Source organism: Apteryx rowi, unplaced genomic scaffold (genome assembly GCF_003343035.1).
Source record: "Apteryx rowi isolate R43461 unplaced genomic scaffold, aptRow1 scaffold_450, whole genome shotgun sequence".
Taxonomy (NCBI): Eukaryota; Metazoa; Chordata; class Aves; order Apterygiformes; family Apterygidae; genus Apteryx; species Apteryx rowi.
Genome location: NW_020450706.1, coordinates 342,901 through 357,243, shown reverse-complemented (window position 1 = coordinate 357,243; position 14,343 = coordinate 342,901).

Here is a 14,343-nt window from a genome sequence, read left to right as displayed (position 1 = left end):
CCCCCCTCCCCCCCGGCCCGGCCGGGCTGCGGGGTCGCGGGTTCTAGGCCCGGCCCCGGCCGCCGCGGGGCTGCGAGGCCGCGGCCAGGCTCAGCCCCATCGTGGAGGGCAGCTGAACTGCGGGAGCTATCGAAGAGCCCCGTCCCCCTTCGTTAACAGGCGGAGCACTGCCAGGGCGGATGTCTGCACAGCCACCAGCCTTAAAAAATAGGGCCAGGAGCACCTGGGGCCAGGCAGCTGAGATAAAAGCAACAGCTAGAGAGTTCGGTCTTGCTTATTCCCAGCCTTTGCACTCACCAGAAAACAACCAACCAAACAAAAAGCCTCTGTTTCTATAAGCGCAAAAACAAAACAAAAGGGACACTGCTGAATTGAACCCTTCAGCGAATGCAGGCGTCATGCCTGGACACCCCGTGCCCACTCGAGGCTCTGGAATGCCTCTCGCGGCGGACGCCGGGCCCATCCGCACCGGGAAAAGTCACCGCCAAGCTCGGAGCGGGCGTTTTGCGCCATGCCATTAATAAAGGTCAAACCAAAAATACGCCTTTGGCTTTCTGCTCCACCCCGAGTGCCCCAGTGAACGTCGTGACAGAAGCAGGAGCTGGTCCGCAGCGTTCCCGGGAGGATTCAAGGCCCTACAAAACGACCATCCAAAGAGATGGAGGCCTAATACAGTTAAAAATCAAGCGATTCCTGCTTTCGAGCTTTTTAACACTCCTATTACACCATGCAGGGCTGCAATATCCTTCGCTTCCCCACAACGCTGTTTAATTAGTTCCCCTAAGCTTTTAGGATCCTGCGAAAACAAGGAGTATTTTTTCCAGCATGAGGAGGGCGCATGGAGGTGGAAGCTTTAAAAGAGTATATACGCCACAGCCCTATCTGCCAGAGCTGAAGGGCACTTTGCTCATCAGGAAGTGCCCCCCCCCCCCAAAAAAAAAGAAAAACAGATAAAAATCACACACACACACACACGAGAGCAGAAAAGACAGGTCCTCTGTTCAGGAATGCAAAAATACTGACAAATCCTATTTGCACAGATGAACACTGAGCCAGGGAGGATATTATAGCAAGATCATATAACAAATCAAGCACCATTTGCTTTGAATAATGAACATGCCAGGTCTTCACGTAGGAAACTTTCTTCTTGGTGTGCATACAAACCTTAAATAAATAGGGATAGGAACAGCCACGGCCCTAGAGAACGGAAGGGAGAGAAGGCGAGGCTGCTGCACCCGCGCACTGAGACCCAGCCTATCTGGCTGAGGGGGCTGAAGACCACTAGAAACTCCTCCTCCTCCTCCTCTGGCTGAACCTGTAAGCCTGTCCCTGAATAATACAGACAAGAACCAAATACTGTAGGAAATTCAATGCAGGATGAATCTTTGAAGCCAGGCATGTCCTATCCGAACAGATTTTTGCACCCCCTGGATGCTCAGTACTCCAAAAGCAGATTCTGGGGCTGACTGATAACAGGGCAGTCGGGAAAACATCTCTTCTGAAAAAGATTTTACAAATCTCTTCTAGCTGGCAGACCCCATCTCGGCCGATTCTACTGTTCAAGAAGAAGAGCGATAGAAATGAGAGATATACTTGGACTTTTCTGGGAAAGGGAAGGATGGAAGGCCAATGGCACAGGACATGCTAAGAATCACCTTGTATCTGAGAATTTCACCTTTTCACAACACTTTGAAAAGCAAAATATTAACATGGTGTATGGCTTGTGTTTTAACAAAGTACCTAAACCATGCAGAAAAGCCCTTTCGACCTGGAGCAGCTTCAGGACTCTCACCCATCTGGTTAAGAAAAAAAAAAAAACACAATCACAAGTGTAATGAGTAATTCCTGACTAGCAACATTCTCACCTCTTAAAATAAAAATTAAAAAAAAAAAAACACAAGGTTTTTAAAAACGTGTCCCATTGTTGATTCTCCCTAAAAACTGAAATGGAACTGAAGAATCTCATTCATGCAAAAAGCAAAAGTTACAAAGGTTGTAAAAATACACATAGCATTTTAGATAACTGCATTCATAACAGCACTTGTGATTCCAATAAATTCAGGTGCTTTCATAAGTGAAATGGATCTTTCAGTATCCTGTTTTGCCTGCCATTTGCATTGCACTTCCACACGGCAATGAAAACGGAGTAGTCAATTTTATTCTCAGCTTAAGTGCTAATACACTTCCACATCCTTTAAACTGCAGACACTTCAGAGTAATCTTTATTTCAAGATTAACATTTAAAAAGAGCACAGAAATTTTCTTGTGCAAAAAAGTAGCTCTTGCTAAGTTGGAGAACAAATCTGACGTGATCACATTAAAAGGAAGATACCACAACAATTAAAGAGAGGAAGCAATAATTATAGATAGGGTAAAGTCTTTACAAGTGTCGACACCCTGCTGTTTATGCTTCACTATATATTGCTTGCTTTTATTGCTCACACAAAACACATGTGATTTACTGAGCTGAAACAATCCAGTAATGAAAAGGCACTAAAGGTTCTGTGTGTTTAAGTGTCCACGTACCCAGTACATCTGTTTCTAAAAGCAGCTCATTCTACTCACCGGAGTCACAAAATTTAGACTTTTCACCATAGCATGAGGAGTTTAGCTGGATGCACAAGCATTTCTTTGAGAATAACTTACTGGCCATCAGCCTGAACCTTAAGAACTCTCCTTTTCATACTTTCATTCCCAGTTCTTCAGGGCCCAGACAACATATCCACACTGATGGTACGTGGCAGTTACTGCTGCCTAGATGCTAAAACCTTTCTACACCGCTTCCTCTTAGAGGAGTCACAAAACCCTTCCACACCTCTGCTTATGTGCTTAAGACCAGGCTATTAATGGACATGGCACTATCTGCCATTTCAGTTCCTTCTATCGGGAGCAGAGAAAAGAAAAGCATGAAGAGATCGTTTCAAAGAACCATTTACACCTACCCATTTACAGGATAGAAGACAAAAAAGACAAATACGCACATCCTCTGGCCTTTGCACTCACTGAATCATTTAGCAAGCAGTAGCCCATGAGGGGATGGTGCGATTCCTAATCCCAACTAAATAGGCTATGAATAGGAAGTGCCTTATCAAGCTGAACCTCTAAGCTGTAGACTAGGTCTTTTACAAAAGACGAAGAAGTCTTCTCCCATGTAGGGCTCGGCAACTGGAACACACAAAACATGCTAGAGACACGGCTCTTGGTGAATGAGTTTGAAACCTAAAAGGAGGCCAAATGGATGCTAACATTAATCCGTCATGTATTATCTAACCCACTACAGACCAAATCAACATGTTCTTCACACCTGTCTGCATAGAAAATAGAAATGCAAAGAGCTGTGAATTTCCACAACCCCCATGAAGACAAGATTTTTGAGTATCCAGGCAGTAGGTTTGAATTCCTTACAGGAGGAGGAAGTTTGGGGAACAGAGCTAGAAGAGGAACAATTTCATTACATATGAAAGTCGTCTGTTGCCATTGGAAGGATGCAGTGTCAGGACAAAGTACCGTTTTATCCTTGTGCTACAAGAAGTGACAATGAGTGTGCAACTCATTCAGCCATGATATTAAAGATAATCTGCATAATATTCTCTTGATGGCCTGACTGGGACAATTAAAATTATCCTTTTACTACACTATGATTTAAAACTCTCTCTTTAATCACCCTCTTGATGAAAATCAGAAGTTCTGCAAAGCAGACTTCTTGTCTAGCCCAGAAAAACGGCACCTGGAAGCCTCTTCCTTTTCAAATTCTTCCTCACGCCAAAAAGAAACTCTGAAGATTGAAAACGATCCTGTTGCTAATTTCTTTAGCCGTTATTCTTATAGATGTGGATCTGCTCAGTGGAGATGTCATCCAAGCCCATACCTCCATTATGGGGAAGGGGCGACAAAGAACACCATAACCATTGCAAGCCTTTTGAAATTGATACCCAACTTGCATATTGCCAAGGTTGCTTCTAAGACTTCGTAAGTAACAGCTGCATTGGGAAATTTTCATTTCCTAACTACCCGCTCATGGGAGTTGGCGAGCAGAGAGGGGATGGGTGTTTTCTCATATGTAGCTTAGGCCACCTTCAGCCTTTACTGCTATTTGCATTTACAGGGAAATCCAAGCCAAAAATTTGCTAGTAGAGACAAGGCCCTACCCAAGAGGAGCTTCACCGAGACGGTGGGACTAGAAGAGAGTGCTGCTGTAACGTGAGGGATGTACGGTTATTTTCCAAACGCACTATTGAGTAGTCTAGCTCTGCCAGAATCTTAAGGAGATTTGGAAAACAAACGGGCCTTTTCCCTAGTTAGGGTAAAACCAAAACAAGCAGTGCATTCTCCTAAAGCTTGCTTTAAACATTCTGAAGTGCCAGGTAAGAGGGCAATACCACAAGATGAGTCACTTCTTGCTCTCTTATTCCTAAAGTCGGTCTGGTTATCTTCTGTTATCACTTAAGTTCATTTCCAGAGAAACCTTGCTAGCCAGCGTTAATGATGCAAAGTTCTGTACAGGATCTGATTTCATTATCTTGCCAATATAACTAAATATGAATCTGTGATTTAATGACAGGGCCCTGTACTTGTGGCGAAGGGAAAAGTCTAATTAGCATGATCATACTTTTCTCAATATGACAAAAGTTATTTTTCCTAAAACTCTCCAACCACAACTACTAGTTAACAAATTGCTAAAAAAAAAAAGTATATATGAGCAGCAGAAGCAGAATTATAAATGCCAGCACGTATTTTCCATTTATGTATTTCAGTAGAAGCCTCATATCATGTAAGAGGCAAGTAATTCCCAAAACTTCCATTATGCCTCCCCTTTCCTCTATAGCATGAAGTAGATACGGCTCAGAATGAAAACAACTACAATAATTCAGGCCAGCGCTTTATACCTCATATGCCATGTTTCTGCATTTTAACTAGGCTGCAAATCACCAGTTCACATCTCCAGCACGTTACACAGCAACCGTGGAATGACAAGGAGTCGGCACGTCCAGGGTAATGATGTGAAGACGAATTGGTACGGCTTTCCTTGCAGGTAGGCCAGTTGAAGCACCGGGATCCCTGGTGGGTTCTCAGAGCCCTGACACCACAGCTCACTGCTATTGTCCTGGTTTGGTTAAAGCTAGTGCAGCTATTTTGCCTTGTACTAAAATCTCCCATCAGTGCTTGGAGATACTCAACAGTTTGCTGTACACAGTACCCATGGTTACCTGCCTAAGCTTAGTGTCAAGACTAACTGCAAGGGCTGATAGCTTTCTTCATAGGGCGATCACTCTTCTTTCCCATAACCTTCTAGGGCCTGGTGTAGAGCACCTCAGAAGCCCACCACGGGAAACATTCATTTCCCCAAATGAGTTCTGCAACCCATGTTGCACGTCATAAAAGTTAGTGATTTCCCTGGTCATACTCCTGATCCGAAAGAAGAGTTTCTAGAAGAGCTCACTCAGGTACTGCGCGGTTTGGTAACTGCAGAACCAGAGGCACGAGACTAGGTCCTTTGTCTCACAGGTCCGGTCTCTGGACTGGCTTCCCCATGGACAGAGCTATCTCAGTAGAGAACAGCCTACGTGGCTTGTTGAATCATTCCTCAGCCTGCCTCATCGGTGACAAATTCTCTACCTAACCAGCTAAGAGTTGCATCAGACCACATCTCGAGCAGGAAAACCAAGCCAGTTTCAACTGGAACTACCACAGTCAGGTTTTTTTCTTAGTCATAACCCACTTGTGCCCCAAATGGTAGAAAAACGTGAGAGAGGAGACTGAAATCATACAATTTCATCTACAGACTGAAATATGCAAAAGGCAAAAAAAAAAAAACCTCAAGACAAATGGGAACTGCCYGACAACCAGAGATTTGATCCACACGATCAGCACAAGGAATAAACCTTAAAGACAGACACACTTTCTGGAATCACACTCTTTTACTCCAGGTTCACTTAATGTTAATACTTACCTGGAGATACGGAGAAATCATGTTCTTTAACAGTATTGAATGAAGCTACTTGGAAAACTGGCAGAATGCACCCTCATGCTACTGGCAGACATATAGTGTCAGAGATGCTCATTATTAGCAGTATCTTGCTAAACAAACTAGAGAAACTAATTTCCATGATACAGAAATTTTTAGACTCTGTATTTTTTTCCCCACCTCCGATCTTAAATACTTTTTTTTTTCCTCCACTAGCCTTAGACTATGGATCTAGAATTACACCTTCAATATCATCCAATTCTTTAAAATAGACAAAGAAACCTACATACAGGAAAAAAATTCTGCTAGTCTGCTTACAGAAAAATTACTGAATGCAATCTTTCTTTTTTTTTAAAAAAAATCACCTACTCTGACTTTCATAACCATATCCGTTTTATAAGTTAGCTCTCATGGTGAAAGGGGCAATTAAAAGAAACAAATTAAGCACAACATGTGTTCATACCTGTGCACGCACACACACGCAGGCACTTGCTTTGCAACACCTTTCCGACTGATAAGTTTGCCTGCCTAAACAAGTTCTTCTTACCCAGAAGGTTCAGTCTATAGCCAGCAGCAGTCCTGAATCAACAGTACAAAAATCAAAGGCATACGCACACAGGCTGCAAAGGCAAAGATGGCTCTTGAGCCACATACCAACTTGGACAAAAGTCCAGGCAAAACCTGCAAACTGTGCCACGTGTTTTCTTCATTTCTAGGTACGGAGAAAATAAGAGACATTAAAGTCAACTGTACATTGCCCCCTCGTGGTAAATCTATCCTATAGCAGAAGAATGTAAATCATCCCAGAATTCCCCTAAATTTGCTTTAAAATGAATCCTAGAAGATTTTCAATAGATGTTAGTGGTCCTGTGACCATAGCAGCCTAAGAATTAAGCAAACAGACCAATTTTCTACAACTATGCAGTTTACTTTTCTTTTTTTTCTGTTAATAAAACCTACATGATGAGATTATCATTATTAAAAGTATGTTTGCAGCAGTATGGCCTGAAAGCAAATATAAACAGATAAAATGGGGAGTCACCCCACTTTTTGTTGTTGTTGTTGCTGTTGAAGTTCACTTAATGCTCCTATCCCTAAAATCAGGCTAGTATTTGTTACTTCCAAGGAGCTGCACAAGATTTGATCCAGTCAAGACTTGTACAGTGCTTCCAAGACCTACATCAAATACTTCTGTGTTTGGGGAGAAAAAACACCAGCAAAAAGCAACCCTCCCTCTCCCCTTACTCTGAAAATCTGACAAGAAGAGAAGACCACCTCTGTAAGGTGGTGAAGTCTTGGTGAAATATTAATGGCTTGGCATGAGTCACGTGTTAGCATTGTGTATTTTGTTTTGCAGAACTGCGCAAAACCCACAAACATAAGGATGTGTGTTTTACAAAAAAAAAAAAAAAAGCTTAAATATCAAAGAAAGAGGAGAAGGCCTAGTCCTGTTTGGTAGACAGAATACTTCAGAATAAAAAGGAAAATCAAGCAACTACAGATACTACTTCCCAGTAAGCATGCTGATTATTTTCCTGCCAAATGAACCCTACTTGAGGTTTTCAGTAATGCTGATTAACTGTGCTGCCTTAAATTACTTTAAAAAATGACATAACCAAATGGTGGACTTCCAGCAAAACAGTAAACTGTTAGATTTCCTGCTCTGCCCCCAAATACAAACAAAAAAAGTGTTCCAGTTATTTGGGCCAGAGACTAGAGAACATAACCTACTACCGATGCTAAAGGCAGAGGAGCGGACCATGGCCAGCTGCTGTACACAGCTGCGCTACAGATGCACTCCCATTCTTGCAACGCTTTTTCCATATTTCAAAGCAGAAAAAGTAGCTAGCATGAACCTATTTTGCTGGGCATGAAAGGAGGATTAAAACCAGTTTTCTTGCTTTGAGTAGACTTCCCAAGTAGAGTGCTAGTCAGCAAGTTAACTGCTTCACTAAGAGACCACTGCAGATCCAAAGCATATGTTTTCTTCAGGAAAAAAAGCTCTGAACTTTGGGCAAGTAGCACTACAGGAAGGGTTTGGCCTGGGTTTTAGGCTCTCCATTATGAAAAAACTTTAAAAGTAAAAATGAATGAAAAAAACAACAATATTAAAATAACAGGGGAATTGCAAATTACGAGGTGCAGGAGAGGGCATGTTCTAAACAAAGCATTTTACTGTCAGTGCTTTTCCCCTTTTTTAATAAAGACACTGTTAAAGCAGCGCAGTATCTGTTTTAATGAGCGTTTTGCATCAGCTCTCAGGGTTTGTTTATTTACTCATTCTGTAGAATACAGTGAGTTATCATCACATAACTTTGGAGCTTCTGTTTGTTTCCTACATGGGAATTTTCCCAGGAATTTTTGGCATCAGCTTACAAAGGTGAGGTGATTCCTTCTCCTTGCCCCACCAGCCCCAATTTGTTTCTCAATAAGCTGCGGAGGAGAACTGCCAGAGTGAGGCACTTCCAGCAAGACAGCTCAATACAGGGAAGCTGCTAGTGGCTGCCATGTCATGTAACTCAGATATCTCTGACCTTTTGCCATTACTTTCCTTCACGTAACTTATGTGGTTAAGCAGAAATTTGTATCTGGCAACTTGGACCCCTGGTGGGATTGAGCCATACATTAAACCTGACATAGTTACACCACCACAGAGGCTGTGTGTGAAGTTAAGGTCCAAGGAGCGCTGAGACTAGAGCATGAATAATTAGGTGTGTGTTCTACAAAGCCATTTAGACTGGGTTTCAAACAAAATGGGCAGAAGTTAGCCCCAGGCTTAGCAGAGTTAGTAGCTCTCTTCATTCTGTCCCTGTCAAGGAGCTCCATCTTTCCCACAGCAATCAAGGCACTGCACCCCTTGCCTTGTGGGACTTGTCTCTTAGAGCTGAATAGGCTGTCTGCTGGACCGCCTCTGCTCTAGCCAGAGGTAGTTTCTGAAAAGCATGTTGTTCTCTGTCTGAGACAGCTGGACACCTTCTCCGTCTTGCTAGATTTACAGGATCTCATTCCCGTGGGCGGAAATGAGCTTCATTTGTCTACTGTATTTCAAGCACCGAAACTCAACTTGCAAAGTTACAGCTACATCAGAAGATCTTGCCTTGCTAAACACTGTAGAAACTCCCCAACACACCTGAAACTTGGACACACCCTTAAATTGCTATGAGCCAGAGCCAGACAACCCTATCGCCTCTGGACTGCACTGTCAACAGTCGGCCATCCATCAGCTCCTTAGACAAACCTTTTCTTTCTCCTCACACTCCCTCCATTCCCAGGTTCTGGACTTGACCCAGAATTATGCCAAATTTGATTTCACTGTGCACGCTTTCACCAGATTACTGTGACAACAGGCTGACTTCAGCATCATACCAACCTTGACACCAACAGGATTCACAGGCTGAAAACAGAGCACACTCCTTTTTGGATGATGAAGAGATCCTTAAGAATACTGTGCTCTGTAACAGTCTGCCTATGCGCTCTAGCAGCAGGTCGTCACACAGAGAAGCTAGTCCAGGAGGACAAAGCTACAACACCAACGGTTGCTCCAACATTGGGAAAATATGCCTCACTGGTAAACTGAATTGCATTCCCACCCTTTTGCTTTCTAGGCAATCTGACTCCAAAGGATGATGTACTGCAGCCCAGAACCACTATTAACCATCTCCAGAAAAAGGTGACAAATATGGTGGGAAAAGGGCTCTAAGGCAGTGGTAAGTTAGCAGAAATGTTCATTTTAGGTCTCTGAAGAAATTCACTATAGCCTAAAAGAGCACGGACGCTGGAATTGTTGCCTGTAGGAAAAGTTCTACAGCAAGTTCAATTATAGAATGTTTTAATTCTTTCCACTGCAGGAATCCTTTAAGAGCTTCTGCCAGTAGGAACCCAGTGTCAGACCCAGTCTTGACCCCTGAGGTACACTGCGAGCTTCCGGCCTCCAAGTAGACTTTGCGCCACTCATCACAACCCTCTGAGCTCTGCCATTCAGCCACTTTCCAATCCACCTCCCTGTCTGCTCATCTAGCCTGTACCTCCTCAGATTGCCTATGAGGATGTTATGGGAGACAGTCAAAAGCCTTCCTGAAGTCAAGGGAGACAACAGGCATTGCTCTCCCCTCATCTATCCAGCCTGTCATTCCATCCTAGAAAGCTATCAGCTTGGTTAAGCGTGATTTGCTCTTTGTGAATCCATGCTGGCTACTTCTCATCACCTTCTTGTCCTTCATGTGCTTGGCAATGATCTCCAGGACTAGCTGCTCCGTCACATTCCCAGGGACTGAGGTGAGGCTGACTGGCCTGTAGTTCCCTGGGTGCTCCTTCTTGCCCTTTCTGAAGGCTGGAGTGACATTGGCTTTCTTCCAGTCCTTAGGCACCTCTCCTGATTGCAAGGACCTTTCCAAGATAATTGAGAGTGGCCTCGCAGTGACATCAGCCAGCTCCCTCAGCACTCGTGGGTGCATCCTGTCAGGGCCCCTGGACTTGTAGATGCCCAGTTTGCTAAAGTGATCCCTAACCCAATCCTCCTGCACCAAGGCAAAGTCTTCCTTGCTCCAGACTTTCTCTCTGGTCTTCAGGGTCTCAGATTCCTGAGGGTCAAGTCTCACCCCTAAAGACTGAGGCAAAGCCAGCATTCAGGATCTCTGCCTTTCCTGTGTCCTTGGTCACCAGGGCCCCTGCCCCATTCAGCAGCAGGCCCACATTTTCCCTAGTCTTCCTTTTGTTACGGATGTATTGGAAGAAGCCCTTCTTGTTGTCCTTGACATCCCTTGCCAGATATTACTCCAGATGGGCCTTGGCCTTCCTAGCTCCATCCCTGCATACTCGGACAATGTCTCTATATTCCTCAGAGGTTACCTGTCCTTGCTTCCATCTTCTGTAGACTTCCTTCTTCTGTTTGAGTTCTGCCAGGAGCTCCTTGTTCATCCATGCAGGTCTCCTGCTTCCTTTACTCAGCTTTTTGGGATATTCCTCAGACTATCAGTAATTAACAGCCTTGTTTATTCTCTATTTCAGATACTTCCATAGAGCATGCAACATTTCAGGATCTACTACAAAACATCCAGAGAAATGCATGAAAGAAACACTGGTTGGGGCTTGGGGGAGTGCAGGGGGTGGGGGCGGGGGATTCTTATTTTTAGAACACAGGTCATGAAAAGGGAGCCTGCAGATATTTGGTTCCCTTTTTTTTTTTTAACTACTAAATTTGTGAAACATGTTAGCAGAATTTTGATGGGATTCCTCCTTCAGGACAGAGAAGCAAGATACACCAGCCAGAATGCCACCAAACGCCAAGGAAACAGGAACATAAAGTGACCCTCTTCCAGCCACTTCCATGCTAGGCACTCAGAAAACAAGATCCGTGCAATATTTGACTGGTCAGCCACAGTGTAAACCCCGCATGGTGCAAGACAGTCAGCTGAAGACAGTACACTCATCTGCACTCATGCAGTCAACTCAGCTGTTAACAATAGAGTGATTCAACTGACATCAGAGTTACAATTCATGAGCCTGAACATCATCTCCTTCAGAGTCTTGTGAAGATATCCTACTGTTTTCCAGCTGTGGTGGAAGATAAAACAATAAAACACTCCAGCCCTTTTTGCACTAGACTTTTTGATATTGCTGCCCAGGGTAGTAAACAGTGCATGTGCACTGTAATGAGAGAGGTTAAATATAGTCCTCTTTGGTAGCGTTTGTTAATGAAATGCCAAACATTCTTTTCTTCTAACATCACAAGACAGTTTTCTTTTCAGTCACTTATCTACCTCTCTCTGAGGTCATTAGAGTGTTTATGGAGAGAGAGGTATGACTAATTTATCCACAGATGTCAACTAAATGGAAAGCTTAGGAGCAAGTGGAGTAAATCTGATCTCCAGCCCAGTCATCCTAATATTCAGAATGACCTGAAACAGGAACACAAGAGGCTCTAAATTATCTCCTTCCTCATTCCTTGCTGAAGAGCAAGATGGCCAGGGAACAAACTACAACCACTCTGTTCAGATTTTCAGAAAAAGGGATCACTGCTGTAGGCAACCCACTGTCATTCTAACCAGGAAAAGTGGAACCTAGAAAAAATATTACCCCAAAGGTATGGATGAAATAAGAAAAGAATGATGGAAACTTGCAGTATACCAAATGGAGGAACCAAGGAAAGGGCAGTCTAAAGACAGAAGAGAAAATTTTTTGAAGGGTACAAATACGACCAGGAGACAATAATCTTAAGAATGTTGAAGAAGAGTTAGAAGGGGCAAGAAAAGACTGGAGAAGAAATGTTTATAGAAGAGGAAGGACAATTGGATGAGAAATGCATTCAGAGAGAAAACTAAAAAAGGGAAAGATGCACATGCACAAGAGAAAGCAGTTACACTGAAAATTTGCATCCAAATATATTCAGCTGTATTACCTTATTGCATATAAAAACTTTGAATATATCAGCATAGCCATATACTAAAAATGCCCTGCAATTCCTCCAAAACCATGTGATAGCTCTGCTTTATGCAAATTTAAGTTAAAGTAAGGTCTGTTCCAACATGCAAACACGTGTGTCAGCATGCTGCCTACACAAATGCATTAGCGTAAAATTCCTCCTAGCGCTGTTAATGGTAAGCCAATGTACCAAAGAACACTTTAACATGAGTAGTTACTTATTTTGCTGGTCATGATTTTAAATAATATTTATATTAAAATATTGTAATTCAATATTTTTAGCAGTGCCAATCTCTCTTTTTTTTCTTACACAAAAGATCTGAGGGAACCACTGGCACTAATCCACACACTTCTCAGTAGAAAGCTTACAATAAGTTTACCCACTTTTGTGAGGGGTTTTACATGTCAGTTCTGCCATGCTATTTTGGTCCTCAGCCACAGTTACCATTGTTTTCCTTTATGTGCATAAAACTAACAGATTTTAGCAGCCAAATGTATCTCCAAGCAAATTTCAATTACAGCAGGGGCTGCCCAAATGCTACCAAGACCATGGTCTCCATTGTCCTAGATATAATGAGAAATAGTTCCTTGGCCTAAAGAACTTGCAGTCTAAAAATAAGGGAATAATGGAAAGAAGCAGGGGCACAATGGTCTGCTCAAAATTCACACGAGTAGCAACACCTCAGAAATGAGGCCTGGGTTGTAGGACGCTCAGTCCAGTTCCAATTTAAGATTCTCTCTATTCTTTGGTTCTAGATGTCCAATATAGAAACATTTATGACTGGTTTTGGATTAAGCTTTCAGCTCACCCCAATCTCACTGCAATATACTTCCTTATAGTAGATGGAAGTATACTTATCCTTACACTTTCTTATGGGTGACTGGAAAAAAGCAGGACTTGTCTGCTGTGATTTAGCATTCAGCATACCTGGTAAGAAAACCTGGAAGATTTTTTGTAATAAGTTTTCCAGGAGGGATTTCATTGTGCAACTTTTAGCGTAACTCTTTTCCATCAATCCTTTCCAGAATTCGATTTGAAGTCCATGAAATAGTCTTCTATGCTTGACAGAATGCTTGCCATTCTGAAAACTCTAGACACAATCAGTACACAGAAAAACAGTCTTCTCTCAAAAAAGTAGGTCTGACATACTCAAGGATGCTTTCCTACCTCTCCCTTCACTACAGGCTGAAGATGAATCTTCCTTAAATGTATCAGTCCTACACTAAACGCTTGAAGTAAATAAAACAAATATACTTTAAAGCCATATATGAAGATTCACAACAGGCAGAAGTCTTACCCGCCGTGTAGAATGATATGACTGCACAATGTGCACCTCCCAGCAACGATACAGCCATCCAAAGTGAGCTGTCCAGACCAGGGCGCATGAGAAAGTGACACGTTTCAAATTCAAAGGACTGCCATAAAATCCTCTGGTATTCACGTTTACCTCAGGAATCCAAGAACAAGGACACAGCCTCGTGCTCTTAATCTGTGACAGCCATAGGACTGGCTGAAGTAGTTTCACAGAAAGTTGAGAGTCCTAAATTATTTTGGAATGTCTAGTACAAAGATCAAACACCCTTTGTGTTTCCAGAAATTAAGCAGCATTCACTGGAGAACATGATGACCTCTTACACTTAAAGCACCATCCACAACAAGTAGCTGCATTCTGTGCTAACATTATAATTAAGAGACATAAAAGTTTGGTGAGAGCTGCAGAAARAGTAGTATCCCATAGGCAGAACTTTGGGAGCTCTGGGAATACCCATATGGAAATACACTGTACCAATAACCTTAAAGCATGCAATATTTAATAGCTATATTTTATGCAGTTTCAGCAATGCATTTCCCTTTCACTCAAATCTAAATTTCTCCTTTATATTCAGAATGTATCACCACAAACTAACTAATATTGCTAAGGTGGATTAAAACAAGGAATCATATAGGAAAAAAAATG